Source organism: Haemorhous mexicanus, chromosome 3 (assembly GCF_027477595.1).
Source record: "Haemorhous mexicanus isolate bHaeMex1 chromosome 3, bHaeMex1.pri, whole genome shotgun sequence".
Lineage (NCBI taxonomy): Eukaryota > Metazoa > Chordata > Aves > Passeriformes > Fringillidae > Haemorhous > Haemorhous mexicanus.
In genome coordinates this window covers 101656206-101680511 of record NC_082343.1, presented here as the reverse complement: position 1 = coordinate 101680511, position 24306 = coordinate 101656206, and the positions used below count along the sequence as shown (strand labels likewise).

Below are 24306 nucleotides of genomic sequence, written 5' to 3'. Positions count from 1 at the left end.
AAAGAAAAAAAAAAAAGCTCCACACCAATTTCTTTGCTAAAAACCTTGGTAAATTTTTTTATTGTTTGTTTTCTAGAGAAATTAGATTATTATATACAGCAACCACCCCTGCCAAAACCTTAGACAATGGGGTTTGGTTACTGCACAGACCATGAAAGATTTTAAAGATTAGAAAAGCAATGGACAGTTTCTAGATCTACGGATATGAGAATACTGCCTATCAAATACATGGGTGGGTAGAGAGGAAAAGAGATTATCAAGACAAATGCAGAAAAGACGAAATTGCTAAAACTCTTTCTTCAAAAGAATACTACAAATAGACATGCCATAAGCTGTCCACGCAGAAGTGCCCCAGAGAGCTAGATCCTTGCACATATTCCAAAAAATACTTTCAGCAAATGCGACAGAGCCAAAGACTTTCCTGACCTTGCATTTTCCTATGTTTGCCACCAGCACTGGTGCCACTGTGGCTTCTTGTAGCACTGCCAAACAGCAGCAACCTGAAATAAACTGGGTGAGGTTGTTATTCAGATCCTGTAGGCAAGGGTGAAAACATTTCAAAGAAAAAAAGAAAATCAGTTAATTTCATCTGAAAGAAACTGTAGATGGGACAGGCAAACAGGCAGAAGGGAAAGAACTGAAACAGAGTCAAAGGTAAGGAAAAAGAAATGTTATAAAAAGAAAAATGGTGTAGTAAGTAAGACAATTGAAAACATAGGAAAGACGGGAGAAATCTCAAGAAAATAGCTGAAACAGATCAAACAGCTCACCTCAGAAGTAGCGTACTTCTATATAGAGTAAAATAACAATTAAAATGGAATCCCACTGCAATATGACCAAACATTCAATATTCCCAAAAGAGGACATGAACAAAAGGACAGGTATGTAACTACTAAAGAACATTGCTCAGAATTCATGCGTCTAATCAATGTTTGCTATCCAAGAGATTATAAAAGCATTGGAGCAGATGACCTCAGGCAAAAACTGGGAAGCCCTTGCACTATGCCACTTCCCAGTAATAGAGCTCTAGATTCTGCACACCTCAGAGCTCCCTCAGCAGCCAGAAGCACAAGGCTTAAGGTAATTTGAAACAGTGAGGTCAAGATGATAGGCATTTTAAAGGCCTCTTTATCTCTGCTGGATGGGAAAACTCCATCCTGCATAATATGGGAGAAAAGCCTGAACACTGTAGAACTGGTTTTGCAACTGGATCTAAAATGGGCACGAGTGCAACACATTTTGGTCTGGAGTGAATGAGCCTGCCTGTCTCATTTTCTTGCTTTAAGAGTCATGGACCTATTAGATCCTTATTAGAGACTTCCACAAACTTTACTGCAGAACCATTGCCTTTGAATACTGGGGCCAATACCAAGGCACCATCTGTGAATTACTGTGTAAAGACATAGGTGTATAAAATACAATATACAAAATACATACAAAAATGGGGAAGGTCACAGGTTAAATCACTAACAATCAAAATGTTTAAGCTCTGAGTATTTTAGAGAAGGGCACATCAGCTGCATACAGAACAGGTCTGAAAGTGAGGCAAGATGAAGCCAACCTAAAGCAGACTCATCTTAAAGTCAGTTGTAACCTAAGCACAACTGCAAAAACCCCTCAATGTAATCTGGCAGTCAGAAGTGATCTGAGACCAAACAGTGTCCTAGCTTGTAAAGGCCACAGATAATTCCACTGCTTTCTAGGGAAGCACCTTATTGTTTTCCAGAAATTCCTAGACCACCCACTCAAAAACAACCGCTTTGCTCTGTCCTTCCTCCCATCCCTTATATTTCTTCTTGTTTTTATTTTCTCTTCCCCAACTCTTTTCCCCTCCACCCCCTTTCTTGTTTCCTCCTATTCTTTCCCTCTTCTCTGCTTACCAGAATTGATGAATTAATATACTCTGGGCTGTCTCTACACAAGCAATAAATCAGTAAGGAGCAGTCTGACGCTCTGACATATCACAAGCTTTTTCCTTCTCCACAGTTGACTCTCCCAGAAAAGCAAGAGCTATGCTTACACAAAGTCCAAATAACACCAAGTTTGAGCTCTGTAAGAGCCTTCTTCCCAGGGCGAAAGAGAAAAACCTCAGAAGCTTCAAGCTAGAAAGCACATTTGAAGCTATGCAAAGTTATTGTGAAACTGAAAATACGGGCAAGGAGAATGGAGCCCTAGTTCTGACTGAGACACTTGGACCACCTCTCAAAAGGAAATCAAAACCATCTTTTACTTGCAACTATGACAAAATGCATGCTTAAGGCATGCTGTAACTCCATTGTGCTTCACAAGTCTCAAATGAGGAACAGAGTACCTGGGGTTGAAAAACCCACCACAAACCCTCTCAAGGTGTCACTTGCACACTAACAGCGGAGCTCAGGTTAGAACAACAGTGCTCCTGCACTACTTGTAAGGCAGCACATATCCAAGCACCATCCCTTCCTATGCTAGATCTGAAATGGAAAGCATATATGCTGCTGGCTGAAAGCAGCATTCAGAGTGGGGTGAAGTATGGTTTACTTCCCTGTAGCTCTTTGTTCTTTTGACTCAGTAACAATCACAAAATTCCAGGTAGGTAGGTACTGATAAGAGACAGCAGCTTTCACAGTTCTCAGTATGGACAAGTTCCTGGTCTCATGTCCCACATCTACCCCTCAGAGTTAGAGTAAAGGTTTCCCTTGCTCTGAGGGTTATCTTCCACAAGCAGCCTTAAGAGGAAGAAGAACCAAGCGAGCACATTTAATCAATAGGAGCAGAAAGAATGTATTGCCAAAACACAGGAAAAGAGAAAGATTCTTCATAGAGTAAATCTTTATAGGTGTGTTTTGTGCACTCATTACAATCACATGGAAAATTACTTTTACTTTTTCCATAACTATTCCTAAAACTGGAAGCTCTAGTGAGAAGTCAGCTTCTCTCCCAAACCACTAGCTTGTGTCATACCATTTCACCCTGTGAATTAGATGGTATGGTACATGCACTCATTCACCATGCTGGTGTGACACACAGGACTGAGCATAAGGAAAAACTTAGGATGGGATTTAGACTGCACAAGATAGTTATGCTGCTGCTGGTGCCTAAAGAAGCAGATTTTCAGATAACTGCCTACACTACTTATTCAGAGAGAGGAAGGAAAGTGATTCTGAAGACCTTCAGAGGTAGACAGTGTTTCTAATACCAGACACCTCAACCAAGGGGAAAAAACCCACCCAAACAGAAAAAAAAAAAACAAACCACCACAGATGTTTCTGTAAGAATTCTGCCCCCAAATAATAAACCAAATGGCTTGAGCTATGCAGTGGTCTGAATTATATATCAGTATATACACCCTTCCCCCACCCCAACACTGAAAAAACTGATACAGCCTGCTCAGTACATCCTGCAGAGAAGATCTAGTCTGATCAACACTAGCTGCTACTCACTGTTTTTCTTAGTAGTAGTCCTAAATTTAAAAATAGATAAGAGAACAAAATATTTTTATCATTATTCATTTAATCTGATGCTTTACATGACAAAAATTACAACTATCAGCTAGGACATTTTACAACAAATCTCTGGCCTGAAACACTAGATGACTCTGGAGTCAAATCTCTCTTTTTGCACAGTTCAAATCCAATTGATTATTCCCCAGCATCCTCCTAGAAGTTTTGTCTTTTTATCTCCCGTTGTTCTAATTTCCTCCTGCTCAAAGGAACCTGCCCTCTTCCCATCATATCATCAGTAGCACAATCCACTTCTTCGTTCTCACTGTCCTCCTAGGCAACTGGCTGTTCCTTTCCTCTCTGGCAAAGAGGAATTTTGCCTCTAAGCACAGTGCTACAAAATTTAATTATATTTTGGTCTATGTTAATATCTCAGCCATGCTAGAGTGATGAATAAAGTGGTGCTTGTTTCCAAGTTTCATCTTGCATATCCAGAATTCCATGTTCCAAATATGAGTCTCCATGTCTTTGTATGACAGCCAGCACATGCCTGTGCACAGATATGTCACTAACACAGGCCAGGGAACTTAAAGACAGATGTTTAATATACAACAGTGCTTGGACTAGGGACAGATGCTTAGTTTCTCCCTCTCTAAGTGTAAGTCATTTAGCCCACAGGCACACTGGTCAAATCATTTAGCACACAGGCCTTGACAGACCTTCAACAAGGTCTGTTCAAAGGAAAGTTCAAGAGAAAGTTCTCGTGTCAGTGTGAACCACTAAGTTTGCATGCACCAAAAAAAAAAAAAAAAAAAAAAAAAAAAAAAGAATCTGATGATTAGAACATCACCTGAGTTATAAGGAACAACTGATAACCTCTTCTGTCCCAAACTTACTGCATGACTGAACAGCTCATGCAGCTTAGTCACAGAGACACTTCAGATGGTACCTACCACACCACATGGGCTGAGCAGAGGATGGGGGGATGAGCAGTGCATTAGCTGCCTGAGTACATGTTTTCCTGCACTTCTCCCTCTGCAGAGAATCAGCATGTAACAGTACTCTCAGGGGTATAATGTATTAGCCTCAACATCAGCCCCAGCCCTAATTCTTCACAGTAATATTACTGTTGCACAGTAATGCTTCCAGCTTTATTGCTGTTTTTTCCTCCCTCCTGATCTTGAAACAACATTTGCAGTACAACACACATATATAAATAACCCTTGTTTACTGCAGAAAGCAGCAGCACATGGCAGAGACCGTGCCTAATGCCTCTGCAACCACACAGGCAGAGATACCAAAACTAAAGGCTGAAGTACTGAGGGCACAAACAGATAACTGAAAGCATAACAGGGAAGGAAGAAAGAGCACAGAATCACTACAGTGATGGAAATGCTCCCTACAGGGCTTCCCTTGTCTAGGTAACAAATATAGTAAGTTACAGACCTCTTGATTTTGGGAACATATGCAGAGAAATTCTATTGTGATTTCCTCTGTACCACCTTCTACACTTGAGGACAGCTCAAAAATCAATAGTCTGGTTTATTACTTCTAGTTTACATTTAGTTTTCTCCTTTTACTCATGAATAATTGTAGCAAATTAAGATCAAAAATGAAATTTTGGCACTGGCACTTTAACTATAGTTTACTTCCTCATTTACAACAAAACGTTAGGAACAAGCTTCTGAAAGTTCTACAGTGGCAAATCACTTTCCCTAGTGATTAATTCATTTCATAAAGATAAGAGTCAGTAGGCAGAAACTGATGCACAGAAGGTTCCACCTGAATATGAGGAAGAACTTCTTTATTGTGGAGGTAACTGCGCAAGAACAGGTTTCCCAGAGAAATTCAATAACTGTCTGAACACAAACCTGTGCCGTGTGCTGCAGGATGATCCTGCTTGACCAGGGAAGTTGGATTGGATGATTTACTGCAGTCCCTTCCAGCCTGACCTACTCTTATTTCAACCTTTGTGATTTTAAACCTTTTCTATTATGCAACAGACTTGGCTTTTGAGTTACACAAACAGAAGAGATGTCAAAAGTTATTCAAGGAATATACCAATAGAATAAGCTATCAAAAAAAAAAAATAAAGCTTTTCTAACATGGAGTTAGCAAAATCAATTTGAATTGCAATAAAAATATAAATAAAAAAGGATGCTACCTTACTGTAGCATAACACTCATAGTACTGTATTGCTATGAAGAGAAAGCTGAAGGTAATTAAGCCAACATCTTCTACATACTCCCATAACTCATCCTGTTAAAGAGGGAACTCCTCAGGTACCAATGGTGCAGGCATTAATACCTAGTGCACCAGAGTACTTAACTCTGCTGTAGATTTGGTATGCAGTAAATGTGACAGCCTACACAAGACAGAAATTGCCTGCTACCATTTTGCATCATCTCCTAGCACTCCTAGACCATATTAACCCCTTTCCCAAATTAACACAGATGTTGCAAATGATAGTCAGTCCTGGTGCTGAGGATACAGCCCATGCTGAACACCCACTGGAGCACTTTTGGGTTTTGCGTCTGTACAAACCACCCGCATCCTGCTCAATCTGTAACTTTGATGTGCTCATGCACATGAGCAGGAAGGATGCTGAAACACAGCCCTCACTGCACATCTTGAGGGTCATAGTGCTGACCTGCTTACTAGCAGAAAGCACTCTGGGCACACAGATGGAAAACACCTACTTACTCTTCAGTTTCCCAGCAAAGAGATCTGGATTGCTGCATAAAGTGACTGAAATTTGCATAGGCTGATTCTGGCAAGGAGAAAAGCATTTTTAGAGCAGCTTAAGCTTGTGGCTATTATTCTAGGGGTTTATATAAAAAAAAAAACTTTTAAAACAAAAAGTCAAACAAAGAGCTTTTTCAGTGAGTCCTGATGGTTTTTAGAAGAAGTCAAAATTATCAGAATTAAGTACTTTTATTTCCTAAAGAAGGAAATAAAATAAAGCAGTGATACTTTTATTTAAAGCATTTACATACACAATATTTTCCCTAAGTCACTTCATAAAATGAGCTTTTTCCACAGGTAAAAATGATCAGTCTATGTCCATTACCAAAAAGGTAACTAAAAAGGTAACTAAAGCTTGTCCCATGAAAACATCCAGGAAAAGGCTAAGAGTTCTTTGAAAACATACTTCTCCTTATGTAAAATAACTACGTCAGACGTTTTACCTTGGACATTGGTTATGTCTGCAAAAAACCTTTTCAGGACCTTGACATATATTCATATGGGTACTCAGAACAGCCTCAAACAGTTTAATAACAGAAATCAACTGCAAATTCCTCTGTGGGGAAAAGATCCTCTTATGTTTGCATGGTGCACACTGCAGTGGGCCAGAGGTTACAGAAGTTTACATCAATACAAACAAGCTGTAAGACAATTCAACTAATATCAATAGCCTTGGTACTAAATTCTCTGTATCAGAAAACATGAGTGTCTGAATTTAGTAAGCAACCTTTTTTTTTTTGGTTTGGGCATCAGGAAGTATCCTGATACAGTATTTTTCTGAGCAGTTCTGATTCCTGTAGCTTCCATCCCTTTGTATGCAGCCCAAAAAAAGTAGACCAGTCAAGTCAAGTCAACACTGAAATAAGGAATAAAGAAAAAAAAAAGTTTTTTTCCTTAAAAAGTTATGACTAAAAGACTGAATTTTAAAATGGTAGGCAAAGATCCTCTACACTTTCCAGAGGTCAAGTGTATACTTCAGATAGTAGGAAACTTTCCAAGTTCAACTCATGCTTTCCCAAACCAAACAAGACACAAACCACAGAAGCCTGCCTTCTTTCCAGCTGCTGGGAAGATCACAGATGAGGTTGTTCATTATGGTCCCAACCAAGTAACATGGCACACACACCACCACCCACCTCTTCAAACATACTCTCTATTTAAAGGGAATCCACTGCACTAAAAAAAAAATAATATATTTTTTTTTTTTACGTTCTTTAGTTGTTACTTTTTCCTATTTACTTTAATGGTCAAAGTGTTTTATGTTCAGGACATCATAAAAAACAGAGAGGTCTGACATACTGGTTTAAAATAGACACTTAGAAAGGAGTTGCTGAAGGGGTTCTAAACCAAACAGCATGGATTACAACCCACTGTTTAAAATTAGGTTTTGTGGTTGGTTTTTAGATATTCCTAGTAACAAACTCAATCTGATTGCTCTTTCTTGGCTGAAGTTATTGCACCTAGCAATCTAGGAGGCCAATAATAGAAATTTCATTTTAAATATGGCTATTAATGTTCCTAAATATAGTCTACCACATGACTGACCTGTGTAACAGGCCTTAAGTCATTCTCTAGGTTTTGTTGGGTTTTTTTTTTGACCAAAGACAGTAAATGCCTGACTAGAACTTAAAAATTTGACATGTTATTGGGATTAAATAGTTTGTCAATATTAAAACCACGCATTAAAAAAAAGCTTTCAGGAAGGAACTAAACTTGGAACATGTTGCATGTTTGATGACAAGAGCCGCCACCAAAGAACTGCTGTTCTTTGAACAAAACAACTGTTAAACCATCAAAGGTATCACACATTTCTTAAAATGAAATCCTTGGGTAAATCCTACATTGTCTTCTAACAGAGTGTTTTGTCCTAGTTAATTGGCAAAGGCAGTCCTTGAGTTTCTTTCCAGCAGGAAACCAATTAAATAGATGCAAGAGCAAAGCAGTGCTACTCTAAAAAAACAAACAAGAGGGAAGAGCACAGGAGCTGGCTGCTGCTCCTCCAAAAGAGTTGGAACCAGCCATTCCTTTAAAAAGAGGAGACACAAAGCAATGTGTGTCCTTTATACTGGTGAGCACAGATGGGAGCAAGAGCATCTCCACTTGAACCAAGGCACTTGGTGGCCTTCAGAACTCACTGTGCTGGGAAAGGCTAGAACATAGCAGTGTAGGAAGACCCTATAATGCAACAGAATAAATTCAGGGTTGTTTTCAGCCACACCAAACTCTGTTCTAGATGGAGAATAGGGAGGATTTAGGATCAGACATAGGGGATCAGCTGTAAGCCAAGGCAGTGCTATATAAACTCTAAACCCATGAAGTCTAATAGCTGAAGTCATGCAGTTAAATTAATGGGGAGTTTGGGAATATGACTGACAAAACAACTAGGTCAGTAACTACCAGCACATTCATAATTGATCTGTACTTGAAAAGAACAAAAAACCCCAAACCCCACTAAAGAAGGCCCATGGAAGACGGTGAAATGAGAAGGATATGTAGACCAGGAGTCATCCAAATATTAGATTTAAAACATATTAAGCAAAAGCTGAACACATGGGGCTTCTAACCATGTGGTCGTTAGAAATTAATAAAAGCAACTAACCATTTGCAAAAATAGCTAATAAAGATTTAAGAAGTATAAAAAAAAATTGAAGCACTATAAAAGTAACAAATATGGACACAGATAAATGGCACTAAAGTAAGAATTGAGAGTGCTGGGCAGAGACCCCTTCACCCAGGTATTGAACAGCAATACAGGCTCTCATACTTGGGCACAACATTTTAATACTGGGCAACAAACTGAGTTTAAGTTCTAACCTCAAGCCAGTTCAGAATCACCTGAACTGTCTTGAGGAGGATGCTACAATATCTGCTAGTGACCTGAAATAACCAGGAGGTCTGGGTTCTTGCAAAGACAGCAGTGGTTAGAGAGTTAGCAGATGGAAAAAGCAGGCAAAGTGGTATGTAGTGCATAAGACAATATAATTATCCTGTGACACAGACAGTTTGTGCTCTCTCCTGCCTTCCCTACTAACACTCAAAATGAAATGTTTTCTTCTGTGGAGACTGGCTTTGCTGTTTGGTTAAAGAAAGCCGTGTTGAAAAGTAGCTGTTGGGCTTGGAACAGAAAGAGCTGAGGTTTGAGAGGGCTCCCAAGTGCTTGGAGAAGTTCTTTCCATATCCCCTGAGAAAACCAGCTTGCTTGTGAAGCTCAGCTTATGTCTGACAGACCAGCCACCAATCTGCTTCTTCCCCAGCCCTGAGCTCAAGGCTTGAAAAAAATGGCAACCAGCACCTCAATTTATAACAAAAATATTAAAAGGACTGCTGAATGATATGGCAAGCTGTAAATCAGCCTTTTACCATAACAGAAAAGGAAAGGGATTTGGGACAGTCTCCCTCTGAGATCCAGATCTCTCTAGCAGTTTCACTCCCATTATCAGTCTTTATTCTGCAGTATTACTCCAAGCCAACCAGCAAATTTTATAGAAAAGTTTTATAGAAAAGTGAAACTGGAATGAGATATGCAAAATGCAAGCCAGAAGAAAGCAGGCAGAGCTGAATTTGTAACTGCTAGGGATAGGAAGAAGATTTAGTAATACTGACCCAACACAGAACACCAGAAAGAGCTATCAATTCTTGTTAGGATCAATACCTTACCAGGAGAATGGAAACCTGATCAGAGAAAATTAGAGACTCCACTGTAATGTCTGAATCTAGGGACAAGAAAATTTCTCACTTCTGCAACAGAGTTGTATACATTGCATTAGAAAAAAAATAGAAAAAGTGGAGGAAAGCTCGTGAAAGCTTAGGAACTGACTGTTATGCAGCAACGAGATTCTTTTGCACAAAACAAAAAATTGCTGTAAGGTGTGCAGTGGTTACTTCACTTTATAAAGGTCAAAACACACAACAGCAGACAAGTGTCTTGACTTGTGACTCTTTCCCTGCTTCATGCACTGCCAGTACATTCCACTGAATACTCTATACATCTGCAGTAGTCAGTGTCCACTATTTCCTTTTTCATATGCTGAGCTGGAGAAAATTAACCATCCCCAACACACTAACTCTTGCAATCCCCTCAAGAGAAAGGTGATCAATTTTACAGATCCTGGAACAAACTACAAAAAGGAAATGTCACATATACATGGCACCCGTGTAAAAACTAAATATTCACAGCCAGACTTAGTTCTACAAACTTCAAAAGAGATGAGAAATAACTCCTAATCAGGTTTTGGTATATGGTATGACCCCAACACATTCCCATGTTAGAAGCTAATACTGGTTTAAAAAAAAACCTGCCTGCAACAACAAAATGAAAAAATATATAGGAAAAAAAACCCTCCAACATTTGAAACAAAGCCTCAGAAATACAATCTACAGCTATTTATTTCAATAGGATGCTAAGTTCTTCTGCAGCACTAGAGGGGCATTCAAAACTAAGAATTAAAAGCAATGAAGGCTGAGAAGGCCATGCCTGGTCAGAACCACTTCCATGTCAATATGAGGTAGCCACAGACCCAAACACAAACAACCAGGTAAACAAAGAAACACAGATGGATTAAGAATGAGCAGAGATAATTTACTTCTAAAAATTTTGCATACTGATAAATATTTCTCACCCTCAAACCCTTCTTTATTAGAGGGGAAGTGTTTTGTGACTAAGGCAAATAAATACATTTAGTTTTTCATCTTGTTTCATTAACTATAATTACAAATAAATTTTATTTTGTGGCTGACATCATAGAATGAGTTTGTCACCTCCACAATGTAATTCTTTCTTTATGTCACAGGCTGAAAAGACACTTTGACTTTTGTAAACAGATATCTACATCTTTATCAAATTTTATTTTAGTTACCAGTTTCCTATGCTGGACTGAGCCAAGTTGTCTCTTTGGCTACTGCTATAAGACATAAAATAATAATGATGATTATTATAAGAATTCAAATTATTACTGTATCACTAGATCTTGATCACACACTTGTCACTAAATTACGGTACAAAGATAAAGTCTATATAGGTGTCAACTGCCATTAAGGTTACAGACAGCTACTTAGAAAACACCTTTATCTGAAGCAAAGCCAAAATATTTTGATTGTTTCCTTCCACAGTGAAATGAAACATTAGAAATATTAAGGTTATAAACAATGGAACAGAAATTATCAACTCTAATAGAAAATCTGACAATTTCAAGCCAACACTAGATCATTAGAGAAGAATTTTGCATTTTACTGGCAAACTCTGACTTTCCCCATCTGCTCCCTTCTCTCCCTATTAATGAGCAGGAGAAAGCTATGAAAGCAAGTCTAAAGAAGATGACAAGAGCACAAGCCTCTTTAGATGCTTAGGAAAGATCAGTGAGCTGTCCCCCTATGTTCACTACCACACAGACAGGAGTGGCAGGATCCTGCCTGCCAAACAAGGAAAATCAGAGGGCAACGTTTCTCTGCTTTGTATTAATCATCTGAGCTATGTATGGTATGTTCTTGTTCTTTACACAAATACCTCATGATCATCTGTATGCCACAAATATTTTCCAATACAGATCTCTGCCAGGACATGCTCCATTTCAGTAATCCCTTAGAGCCATTTCAGTGAAATAGGGTTGGAAAGCAGTAGAATGATTCAAGAAGTCAAGGCACATTTTAACCGTCTATATTCACAAGATGTCAGAGCTGCCCTCACACTGATCAGAGGCCAGGAAAAATCATACAAGTTCACAGTTGTTTGACTTTTGCCAGAACATAACACACTCAACTTCGGTTTCCACTTGTTTGAGAAAATGAAAAAAAGACTGACCAGTTATACATGCCTTTCCAAGACAATGGACACAGATCCTGAGAGTACATTACACCTGTTTTTCCCCTTGTGTGTCAGAAAATGGGACATGGTGCCTGGAGAAGTTTGAGGATCTTCAGAGGCACCTTGGCAGAAAACTAAACAAACAGCAAGGTGAGAACAGAACAAGATGCACTGCTAAAAGAACACAGTGGTGAATGGGTGCAGAGGTAGATGACCATGACAGGACTCTTCAGGAGAGGGATGGAGAGCTGAAGGAAGGGAGAGAGAGGCTGAGGGACCTCTCATTTACCTTCCCATAAGGAGATCAAGAAGAGCTGTGGTCACTCTCTGAATACCCATGATGCAGGGTAAAGCACATCACTAAATGGGAGAGGAACTATTTCAAGAAATCCTTGACCCCAAGGACAGTCATGTATAAACTTGCCATTTCCCACCTCTTATAAGGATTTTCTTCAAGTTTCTAAGTATCAGGAATGAATTATATATTTCTAGCATAGTTTTCTCAAAGTAGGAAAAATGCTGATTACTTGTAAGCTGAAAGTTTATCAAAGGAATTAACTATAGCACTGTGAGGGACAAAAAAAAAATCTTTTTATTTCTTTGTATTTAAATTTTAAATCAACTAGTTAAATTAAAGAAGAAAACAAAACTGTAGATTTACTTTTTCTAACCATAACTTTTTAAGCTTGGGGTATGAAAGATAGTATCAGACATTTTGGTTTTAAGATAAATGTTATCTCTCTTCTTTTCTCCTCCCATTTAGATTTTCAGCTTGTAAAAAATATGTGAAAATACAGACCTTTCCACTTAGTACTAAAAAATGAAGCAGAAAAAAAAACAGATGAAAAATATTTAAACTAGATATAATTAGGAAATACTTCATTATATTATGTTACTCAAGTAGAGCATACAAACTGTTATATTAAATCTTCAATACTTAAATACAAGCCAATGAGGGTATGTTTTCATAAGAGGTTTTTCCTGTAGTCAAAATGAGTCAAGTAAGAACACCATTACACTTTGATAACTAAGCCAAGAATATGAGTTTCAAAGAAAAGGAGGGGAAAATACTGTACAATCTGCTAGTCCTTAAGTATGACTTCTCAGTACTATTTCCAGAAAATCAATGTGTGCAAAAGTGACATTGCTTGAAAAATGGAAAGCTACTAACAGCAGGTCATGAGCTCAAGCAAATAAAAAAATCTAAAAATGCCATTACTTCTGCATATAGCCATATATAAGAGCAAGCATAATGCAGAACTTGCAGCTGTAGTGATATTAGCAGGATGACCTTTTTCAAACCACAGAGAAACAGACAGGTTTTCATTACTTAAACATAAGTTCTGCTGCCTTCTAAAAGACCTGAAACTAAATATGTGCTATGTTTTTGACTGGACATACATTTTCCAATTATATCAATAATTTGCTATCTAGTACATATAGAACTGTAGCTATCTCAAAAAGGAAATCAGTTTATTATCACTCTCCTTTATTTGGAGTATGAAGTATTTGGGACATATGGACTACACAGGAAATGGAACTATTAAATCAAAAACCATATATGAGAGCACCACAGGCTCTGTTATAGAGATGAAGATACATTTTTATACGTGTTTTATACATGTGTGTATATATATGCTATGTAGAGATTTGAAAATGAAAGCCAAGTGAGCCCATTTTAGGTGGTACCATTAAACTGAGCTTTGAGGATTGCTATCAATCAAATCTCCGTGACTTGGATTTTGCTAGGAGGCTAATTAGAATGCAGATTTGGTTGTTTTCCTACATTTATTTGGTAAATGAACCAACCCTTTTCATAGTAGAGCTCCACAATTAAAAGCAAATTTTGACAAATTCCCTCCTCTTACACTACACCCCTAAGGCTAAGTGGCTTCCACTTTTATGGGGAACCACAAGAGCAATTCCAAAGACTGTAAAACCCATCTCTCAGGCCTATTTTTTCCCTCCCACAGCTTCTGTTGGCATAAGAGTCCTATGAAAGTGTGGCTGCATTGAAAATTGCATCTGTCTGTAGCCCGGCCTAATGTTATCAAGACAGTCAAGGCAAACACCTACCACAACAATCTCTCCTTTGTCAGTCACAGGGATCCCATGAGAAAGCACCAACCAGTCTACGATTTTGGTAGTATTAGACAAGCCTGAAAGACAAAAAAAAAAAAGGGTCACACTTTATTTCAACTGACCATATAAAACCAGAACTGAGAGTTCCATTTTGCCAAGCAGCTTTTAAAATTGTGTGATAGTACAGTCTTAGCAGACAAAATTTTGTGGACTTGGCAGTGCTGGGTTAACAGTTGGACTTGATGATCTTAGAGGTCTTTTTCAACTAAAAAATTGTATGACTATGAATTCAGAAAACAGCAACTGGCAGGAGTCCTACTTTCCCTGCAAGCTAGTTCCCATTTTTCAGATTTATCCAATAGTGTTTTTTCTCAGAAATAAACTATTAGCTGAGTTCCTTTCCAACAAATACTCATAAAACTTATTTACACAATCTGAGCATGTAGATTTTAAACATAAAACCTGTTTTTTGTTATCAAATATATTAAAAAAAAATGCAGCTTGGAGTAAGTTTATAGCCAAACACACAAAATTCTCATCTTCCTTACTCATCTGAAGTTTTAAACAACATGCTATTAAAAAATATTTGTAATTATTGAATTATGCCTTAACATTTAAAACTCCTAAAAATAAGTATTTTTTTACATTCTCATTCTGCAACATTCTCATCCTCCACTGATTTCCATTTAGAGGGAGATGTGATATGGGAAAAATATCTACCATACTTCTAGAAAAAACAAACAGTAATTACTGTTACTCAGGCAACCAGTGCTCAAAAAAAGCTCAGATACATGTACTCCAAAATTCTAGGCTACTGATTAGTTATACAGCCAACAGCTCTGTCACCAAAACAAGGTTCCCCCCTCACTTCTTCCACATCCTCCACACTTTAGCCTTCCCCTCCTACTTCTTTAAAACAAATCCTGCTTGAAAATTAGGAAAACTGAAAAAAAAATTGTTATTGCCCTCTTCCTAAATTATCCTGACATTTCAGGAGGAAAATAAAAATTTATTTTCATTATAGTCTATCTACTTGTAAAATAAGAAAACTGTTTCCTGTACCCTAGGGTCAGAATGTCCATGGGATGTATTAGATTGCTAACCTCAACACCACCAATTAATACACATTTTCCAAGTACCCTGACAGCAAGACAAGTAGCTTTTACATGGATAACAAATACTGCCTAGGCATACAACCTGCCTTGGGCTGGAAACCTTGAGAGATTCACCACTTTCTCTAATGGCAGGCAGGGCAATTTACTGGTTTGAAGAGCTACAGCTGTTCACCTTTCCATGTAAATTTCCTTTCAGACAGTGTTCCTAGTTTTGTTTATCACTCTCTAAATGGGAGGAGGAAAATTAATTTAATAAGGAAAGAATTGAGTACAACACACTTTCTTGTCAATGCAGTCTCTTGTACAGTAAGGGTATGGTTAGTGCTTAAGTTGCTTTCAAACTCATTTCCTAAAGCTCTATCACAGATGTTTTTCATCTCTTCTGCCAGCTCTCTTTCTTTTTAGCATCCAACTTGTCCTGGGCCAACACTCTCAGTCATTGCATCAGATTCATCTGACTTATGCATCTCCTAATCTTTCTTCCTCTGAAAACCTTGCCCTTGCCAGCACCTCGCTCAGCACTTCCTAACTGCTCTAGCAGCGCTGCCTTCCTGGGGCCCTCTCTCCCACTCGTATCTCGCAAAGGCGGGAGGCATCCTGAGGAAACAAACACTTCTTTATCAGCAGTGTTTCTCACTCCTCCTGTTCACTCCTGAGCAATCTCTTCCAACTACAAAAATTCAGTTTACCCTCTCCACAGAAGGACCTCACAGATTTACCTCCTACTCCAAGTCTCTCCCCTTATCCCAACGGGAAATTTCAACCCTTCTCCCTGACATTTCCTTGCAGTTATCCAGTTATTAGGTTAAGCTCCACACAGATGGACAAACCAATTATCTCCCCTCCCAAGACTTTCCCAAGGGGCTCTTCTTAAACAGCCAGCATCCTGCCAGTCCCTCAGCCTGCAGGCTGATCATAATATTCAACAAGAAGCTGTATTTCTAAATCCTGTAGAAAGAACATGCATATAAATGTACATAAAATGCAGTCTTTTTTCTGATCTCTTAGACAAATAAAATGGTTATCCTGGTTTATAAAATGGTATCCTTTTATCCTGAAAGATCTTCCTCCTTTTCTCAAGCTTCAACCAAATGAATCCAACCTCAAGAATTTCTGAAAGGACAATGGTCATCTCCTGTGCATGCCACTGGGCTATTTTAACTCTTTTATTGTTATTTAATTCATGCAAACTGCCCCCCAGGTGCTTTTCCCATAGTCTTAATAACCTGCTCAAATCTTCTCAGCCTTTTCTCTTGATCATTTTTTACTGATGTTTTATCCTGCATCAGCAACTAAACAATTTATCTCACAAAAACGACCTGACTATCAACATTCAACATTTTTTAGACGATTCTCTTCGGATGACATGAAGTCAGTATTAAAATTATCTGGACAGGAATCCAGTAACTACTAATAAAAATGGAGGTGGAAGAAAAAAGCAGTTGCTCACACTCCACCCTTTCCATATTACATAATTTCCAGGAATTTTTTCACCACTAATAATTATTGTGGCTCTTTCTATCCACCTGAAGGTTTTCAAAAGACCTTTCAAAGATGTAAAAACTAGGATCAGATACAGAAGTTGAGTGTTATTGTCATTAGTAACACCTCTATCATGCCAGGAGAAAAATGCTTATTTTATAAATCACATCAACCGAGGATTAAATTAGTCCTATCTTCCCCTCCTGTACCAGTGCACTGATATCTTAAGAGTCTTGTATCCAGCTTGATCCCAACACTTTTGCAGAGTTGCTGCTCTCCAGGATGCAGCCCCTCGTGCTTCATGTCTGGAAAGCTTTTCACCAAGAAACCTGAACAGCTACATCCTGTACACATACCTTTGGTTTTACTCATCAAAAAGAAAGAAATCATTATTTGTGGCTACTTATTATTACAATCTGGTGAACAGCATATTTGCTGTTTATGAATGCTTTTTTTTTTTTTAAAGTTTCTGTCTTAGAAATGAAAATGTTAAATGGCATCTTGCCTAGGCCCAGTCCTGAAACATTGTGATTCTCAGTTTATTTCCCACAGATACCTATCTACTTGTTTATACTTTACAGCTGGCTGCTGCTCCATTCACCTGGCAGGCTTTTGCTGATGTGCTGTAATGGTTTCCCAACAAGAAAACTGTATTGTACAGAGCCACAAGCTGACAGGCAGAGGAATTAAAAAACCTGTGTCAGCCTCAGCAGAAGACTAGTGGCAGATGTGGAAAGAAAGGCTGTGGGATCTACTCTATATTTCTGTGACAGCTCATGGGTCATCTGTTTTTTTTGTGTCAGCCAAGAGTAGCCAGGAGGCACAAATGGCCATGAACTCATCTCTCTGCACTTCATCCTGTCAGAGCTTATGATGCAGCTCACAGCCTGGCAGCCACAGGGTCCAAGGACAAACGCTAAAGGGCACACAGGAAAGAGGATGAGGTTTGACAGGTTATATGCACAAGAAGGAATTTCAGCTTTGGATTCTCACTTTACTTACAGTGGTGATAACTTGTGATTATGCAAAACATATCCTCAGCAGCCTCCTTAGCTATGTCAGGAGACAGAATTTCATACAGTCCTACACTGTCAGCCCTAGTCACAGGGGGAAGGGAGCAAAAGATGAGATCCCTCAGCAGCACCAGCTCCCACAGGGAGCCAGGGACACAACACAGTTTTCAAAGGGAAATTCTGCTGTGCAAGAACAGGTCACAAACAAATTGAAGCCCTGTGCCAAGGAGACACAGAGCTACATTCTGGAAACTTAAGCAAAATTTAGGCATACAGCTTAGGGAGAAGCCCTTATGAACTCTGGGTAAAGCTCCTTGCTGCACAGTGCCAGCTTAAGTATGCTGTTGCTCAAGCCAGGAGATGAAATTCCCATGGATTCCCTGAAGCAGAGTAGGAAGCTACCCACCTGCCACAGCTCCTCCCCTCCTTCCCTCTGGTTTACATATCCCACACCATTTTCTCTTGGCAAGCAATATTCAGGTTACCACAGCTGAACAGCTACTCGACTGCCTGCTTCCCAACAGTGAGGTGCTTTCCATCAGATCACATGTGGGAAGCTCTTTAAAGGCTTTTTAGAGAAAGCAGCTACATGATTTCATGAAGACAGAAAAGCTCAAAGCACAGGGATAAAAGGCATTTTAATAGATCCATTCATACTAATACAGGAGATACTGTGTGCTGAAAACGGGGAAATTGAAGACATTTTTAGCATGATAGGCCAGAAGATTTAATTGCTAGCTTTGCTTTGAACTTGACAGCTATTACTACTCTACTAACTCTTGGATGCACTTCTAAAGAAGCTCTGTCATTTTAGATTTTTTTTAAGAACAGATGGTCGGATTTAAGTATCAGGTTTATTATAATATATATAATAGAAAAGCACACAGACTTGAGTCTTTGTGAGAAGACAATTCCCCACCACATACACACCTGCTTATTAAAAAGCAGGAATGGAAAATGTCTTCCCTGTATTTATTTTTCCCTCCAATGAAGAATAAACAATCAAAACCTATGGTTAAAATAATGAAATCACAATTACATATTCATTTTGCCAGAAAAGCTTTTCTAAGCCTTTCAGAAGATCCCCAAATGCAGTAATGTTGACTAAATATTCTGTTTTCCTATAAAAAGGAAGAGTAGGCATATTACATCACTTCAAAAAATAATATAATTTTTTGGGAAAAAAATACCTTCTCCACATGGCTAGTCTAATTTCCTAGGGAAAAATATTAAAATAATTTGGCCATAATTGGGATCTGAGTGAGGTGTAAGAACAGTTTAAATTCTGTAACTTTCTCATAATTGTGTGAGAAAATAAACCAATTTTTAATTCCCTCATTTGCAAATATTTTTAAAGTTATTGTTCACTTAGAAGTACTAGAGAGAAATTAAACTAAAAATGGGTCTAAGGTTCAGTCTGACCTAGAAATCAACACAGACTTTTAACCTGCTCTCATTTTGTCAGTCAGTCATAAATGGACCAAAGAAGTTGCCTGTAATCTCAGATACATTGAAACACACAAGGTATTTGACTGAAAGAAAAAAAGGAAATACTCTCATTTTGAAGACCGTAAATTCACATTCCTTCCCTCTTGAAACTTGACCACACAGGAGACGTAGTGGGTGAAGAGAAACACACCTGGCAACCCCTTCCAGGCTACAAAGTGGCCCCACAAAACAGGAAGAGGCACAGATGTGAACTGAGGTACAGCTGCATTTTGCATAGGCTAAGCCAGATGGACTGACTTGGCAATGGCTCCATCACTTCAACTGGCAGTGAACTGCACAGCCAAATTAAAGGCAAAACAGGAGGCAAGAAGAAATTGATATAATGGCATTATCCCAAAGCATATACTACCTGTAACCCTGGAACTTCTGGGGATAGTCTGCCTATGCCTGTTGGATGAGAACTGTTTCAAGGTGACTGTCAGTACTCTTCTATATCTTGTGCTATATCAGACATTTCCCAAAGGCAGTCTATCAGTTAAGAGAGGACTGTGGTTCTTGGATGTCAAAAAGGGAATTACATATGCAAATTATCTTCAGTTGTCTGCCTCAAGTTTCCCAAAGAGTGTCAAAACTAAGTCAACTAACCAACACCCCTCTCCTCAGACAAACAGGAGAACACAGGGATAGAGTGAGAAGAGGGAAAAGATCCAAATAGGAATTATCGTGAAAGAAAATACAGCTCTATATACAGAGCTGCACCCAGCCCCTTCCCTGTGTGCTCATTTATGACAAGGCATGCAATGCTGCAATTCATAACACCACAGTAGCCAAAGGCCCACTCAACATGGCTGTCTTCATGGCTAGCACCAGACAACCCTCTGAGAGGATTCTGGAAAAACTCACATCTTTCCCATCACACAGCACTGCTCATTCACTGGCAGGCACATCAAGCCTTCACACATTAAGAGTTCATACAGATTAAGCTGTACCATCAGATGCCCAACATTTGGTCACTTTGGGACACACTGCCCCAAAGCCACTCTTTGCATCTGCATACTTTGCATTTGTGGTGCTTTCCCAGAATAGATGATATCTACAAAAGTATACTGCATTGAGAGGAAAACCACTTTATTTACATTATTGCTTCCTGAGGAATTCATATCTTTTTTAATTTGACAGTTTCATTATACTCCTTAACTGTTAACATTCAAAGAAAATATCAACATTCAAATCCAGCAAATATTTTTGGAAATAATTTATGCAAAGTATCCCTATTTCAAAATATCCTCATTTCCTTATTTCCATGTACTAAATGGCTGCTGAGTAGGAAGAAGAATATGGAGAAGAAACTGGAGAAAGCTTTTTCTATTATTATGAAAAGTAACTTGTTTTAAAGAAATATGGACACAGTATATTCAGGAAAAAATCTCTCTGCTAAATGAGAGAATCTTTTCTGATCCCTGCAGATTTTCCAACACTGGAGGTATGTAATCCTTTCAAATGTCAGGAGCTACCTCAAAGAGAAAGTCAATTTGGCACTTAGACTACTGAAGAACATAATGATGCAAATCACAGAAGGTTCTGTTACAAAGCCCTTTTGAGCATTCAATAAGTGCATGAAAACATGATCTGCTTTATCTGATGCACATATTCAAAAATTAAGTGTCTGTATAAAATAGGAACACAAGTCTTTAAAAATATTCTTTATTTTCTTTTTATAGCATTTACTGTTCTCAGGTAGTGGAATTCTACATATTTTCACTGAATGGAAAAAATCAAAGCCTGACGAATCCCTAGGAACAACCTCGTTGAGCAACCTCCGATTTTCTCCCACTCAAGCACTGAAACAGCTGGACAGCAAACACAAAGACTTCAGCTAATATGAAATACCTAAACTCAGGTCTACAGCTCCAACAAAGAGCATTTCCTACACATTTCTAGGAAGACCTAATTGCTGAGGGACAGATACTAACCTTCTTCAGCCTTTCAGCAATTTCCAAGAGCTTGGACACACACTGTCTTTCATTTAAGCCTGTTGTTTTAAGTTTCTTTGACTGTAAAGATTTTTTTCTTTTAAGAGAATGATTTCCTCGCTTTCCCGTAAAGCTCCAGATACTGCGAATTCTTCATAACCACTAGGGATGAATAAGTCCCATACTAAGGCAATCACATGGAAACTCCCTTGGTATTGAGAAAACAAATGAATTTTTACCTTAGTTGAGGTGATTTTGATAGGACATCCTTATGTGCACATATTGCTTTACCCTGGAACTCTCCAGGTTATAGTTTTAGTAACATCCTGTCCAGCACAGCGCAAAAACTGTTTTGTTTTGCAGGGTTTTTGTGTTTGTTTTTTTTCCCCTCCAAAAATAGCACCATCTTTGCCCTTCCACAGTTCAAGATCAGAATTGGTTGATAGCAGAGTGAAAATACACTGTCATTTCAATGAAAAGGATGGGCTCAGTGTCATGGAGTGAGAAATGAAGCTGCACGAGAAAAGATCCTAAGGCAAAAGGGAAAAAGCAGAGATCCTCACTGCCCTTGCAGCAATCCCTTCTGAAGCTGCCACTAACAGCAGTGCTGCCAGCCAGCAAAAAGGTACATCACTATTATTAGCACAATGAAGAGGCACAATGTTTTGACTCTTCCTTATATTGGCAGCTGTGGTGAATCATCCCATCTAAAAGCAACTATTCCTATTAATAAAAGTTACAAAGACATGCCTGTGTTGGTCTGAAGACCAATACAGTAGAATCATGGAGGACAGGAAACAAAATCAAACGAAAGAAAACCCCCCAAAACCCCATGCAGACTTTTCCGAGAAGACAGAGCAAAACAGTAAACTTTCCAAAAAAGAGCAGCCCCTGAAAACATTCATCTGTAACTATAAGAAAGCTTCACAACAGTAGTCTAAACTGAAAAGCAAGGAACACAGTCAAACATTATATTTCATTCAAATCTGTGAAGTTCACCTTTCTAAGGAATAGTGGAAATGTGAAGTGACTGATGCAAATATTTAGCACCGACAGTTCACTAAAAAGACATCACATTTTTTGGATTTATGAGTTGTCTATGAATTTGTCATACCTTGATTTTTGCCTAAATACGTAACATGAACTGAAATTAGAACTACCCTGTTGCTCCCACTGAAGTAAGATTTTATTTTTAAGACAATGACAAGCTAGAACAAAAGAGAACAGAAGACAGAGAAATGGCTTATCACACTCGTAGTGACTCTACAGATGCAAAGAGGTTAAGACAGTAAAGCCACTAAGAACTATTATGTTTCACCCTCAACAAAAGCCAGTGGTAAAACCTTTAAGAATGGTTTTTCAGACATAAATCCATGCTGAGTAAATGGCCAATGCTGCTGCCCCAGTGGGACATCACATCATGCAAGAAAGGAGATAGGTGACTTGGCGTTACATGTTCTGAACACCACCATAGCTGATGCCCAGTGACAGCAGCAGTTTGATGGAGCCAAGCTGTTTGCTTCAACAAGCAGCAGAAGTGAAAAACTACAGCGGAGAGAAGGATGAACTCATACTGCAGAGAAGTGCCCCCTTAGAGCCACAAGGATCCAAAGTACAGGGCACAACCAAACACAGAGCGGAGCCACCTACAGCATGGAGAGGTGCCAGGGTCAGCAGCACTGCTTTGAGCAAGCTTCACACAGCACCAATTCTTCCAGCACAACCTTCCCCAAGGCCAGACACTGTCACATCACATGGTAAAGAGAAAAAAAACAAGCTTGTAGCCTTGAGATAAACTTACATCCTGCAGGCGAGTATGAATGGATGAGCACCCACAAACTTTGTAGGTTTAAGTGCTTACCATCAGAACTACAGATAGTACATACAGCACCCTTAGGAAGCAGCTGGCTTCAGCTCCTGTAGCAACTACGAGGTTCACCACCATGTTGTGCTTAACCTGTATCAATTTCACTTCTCAGTGATTAACAGGAAGAGAGCTGCTCTGTTTTACCTGAGGCACAAAGCTTATGAGGTCAGCTCAGCGTTTGGAGCAAGCCAGAGCCCAGCTGGCTCCAAGTGTGGTCCAGAGGATCAATGAGACCAAACAACAAGATGGAATAAACATCAACAGCCCATTTGAGCTGGCACATGAATCCTACAGCTGTGACCGAGGTTATCCTAGCTCTCACAGCTTTCCAGTGACAGTGAGACCTAATGAATACTGTCACATGTTTGCTAGAAAGCTAGACACACACAACTAAGAAACAGTAACTGATACCAGCAAAACCTGGTGATTTAAAGTAGAGAGAAATCACCAGCAAACCTTTCAAGATACAAGTTGCCAATAACTATCAAAAGTACAAAGGAAAAAAAACTGGAAGCTCTAATAAAAATTGTGGCCTGGTTTGGTTGGTTTTATTTAAATATGGTCTGCCTTTCCACAAATCTAACATACCTTATACACCCTCAACATGTATCTTTTGGTCAGCATTTCTTCCACTAAAGTAAGAATAAGCAGTACACATCAAAGGTAAAAGTAATGCATAATTAATCTAAGAAAGTAGGTATAGGAGTCTTCTCCTCTGGGCTCCAACTGTATGACAGGAAATACATTATTCATGAAGGAAGATGATGGTACAACATTAATCAAGTCAGCGTGACAAGACAAACAAAGACCACAAGATGTATTCAACAGATAGCAGTGTGCAAAAGTGATCAGCTAGCTGAAAGGTTCACACAGAGTCTGTTTACAGAAAACAAACACAGAAATAAGACTGAACTGTTTCAGTATGCATCTTATTAAGTCTTGTATCATATAAAGATTGTTCCCCAAATGGAACAACTACAAAGAAAGTTTCTGGGTGTCTAAAGAGTAGCTATTGTAAAGTAAAATTAATAAAAGAGTTAAAATAATTATTTTAACAAACAGGAATTCACATAAGCAGGACATATATGAAGAACAATAGTAAAATAAAATCTTTTAAAAAAATAGTGACTCTTTCTTTTCTCATCATGCACTTTTTGCCATATTATAAAGCTACCTGGGGCTAAAGACTAAACACTTGCTCTTCTTCATATTCAAAACTGTTGCAAAAATACTCAGTAATGAAAGTATAATTTGAAAATGTGTCAAAAAATAGGAACACAATGTAAGTTGATTTGTAAGCAACGGGGGCAGCAAAACCCAGTTTCCTAGGAATGTGTGTCAAAGTTGCAGGAAGAGTTCAG

At 38.7% G+C, this 24306-nt stretch overlaps 1 protein-coding gene across 2 annotated transcripts in view; it reads right to left on the bottom strand.

Moving 5' to 3' along the window:
• The window catches only part of RNF144A (ring finger protein 144A), a 100466-nt gene that overhangs the window by 71603 nt on the left and 4557 nt on the right, over positions 1-24306 (bottom strand). For both annotated transcript variants that reach the window (XM_059842840.1, XM_059842839.1), the window contains exon 2: positions 14041-14123. The gene's annotated coding sequence lies outside the window, so the exon portion shown is untranslated. The remainder of the gene's footprint in view (positions 1-14040; positions 14124-24306) is intronic.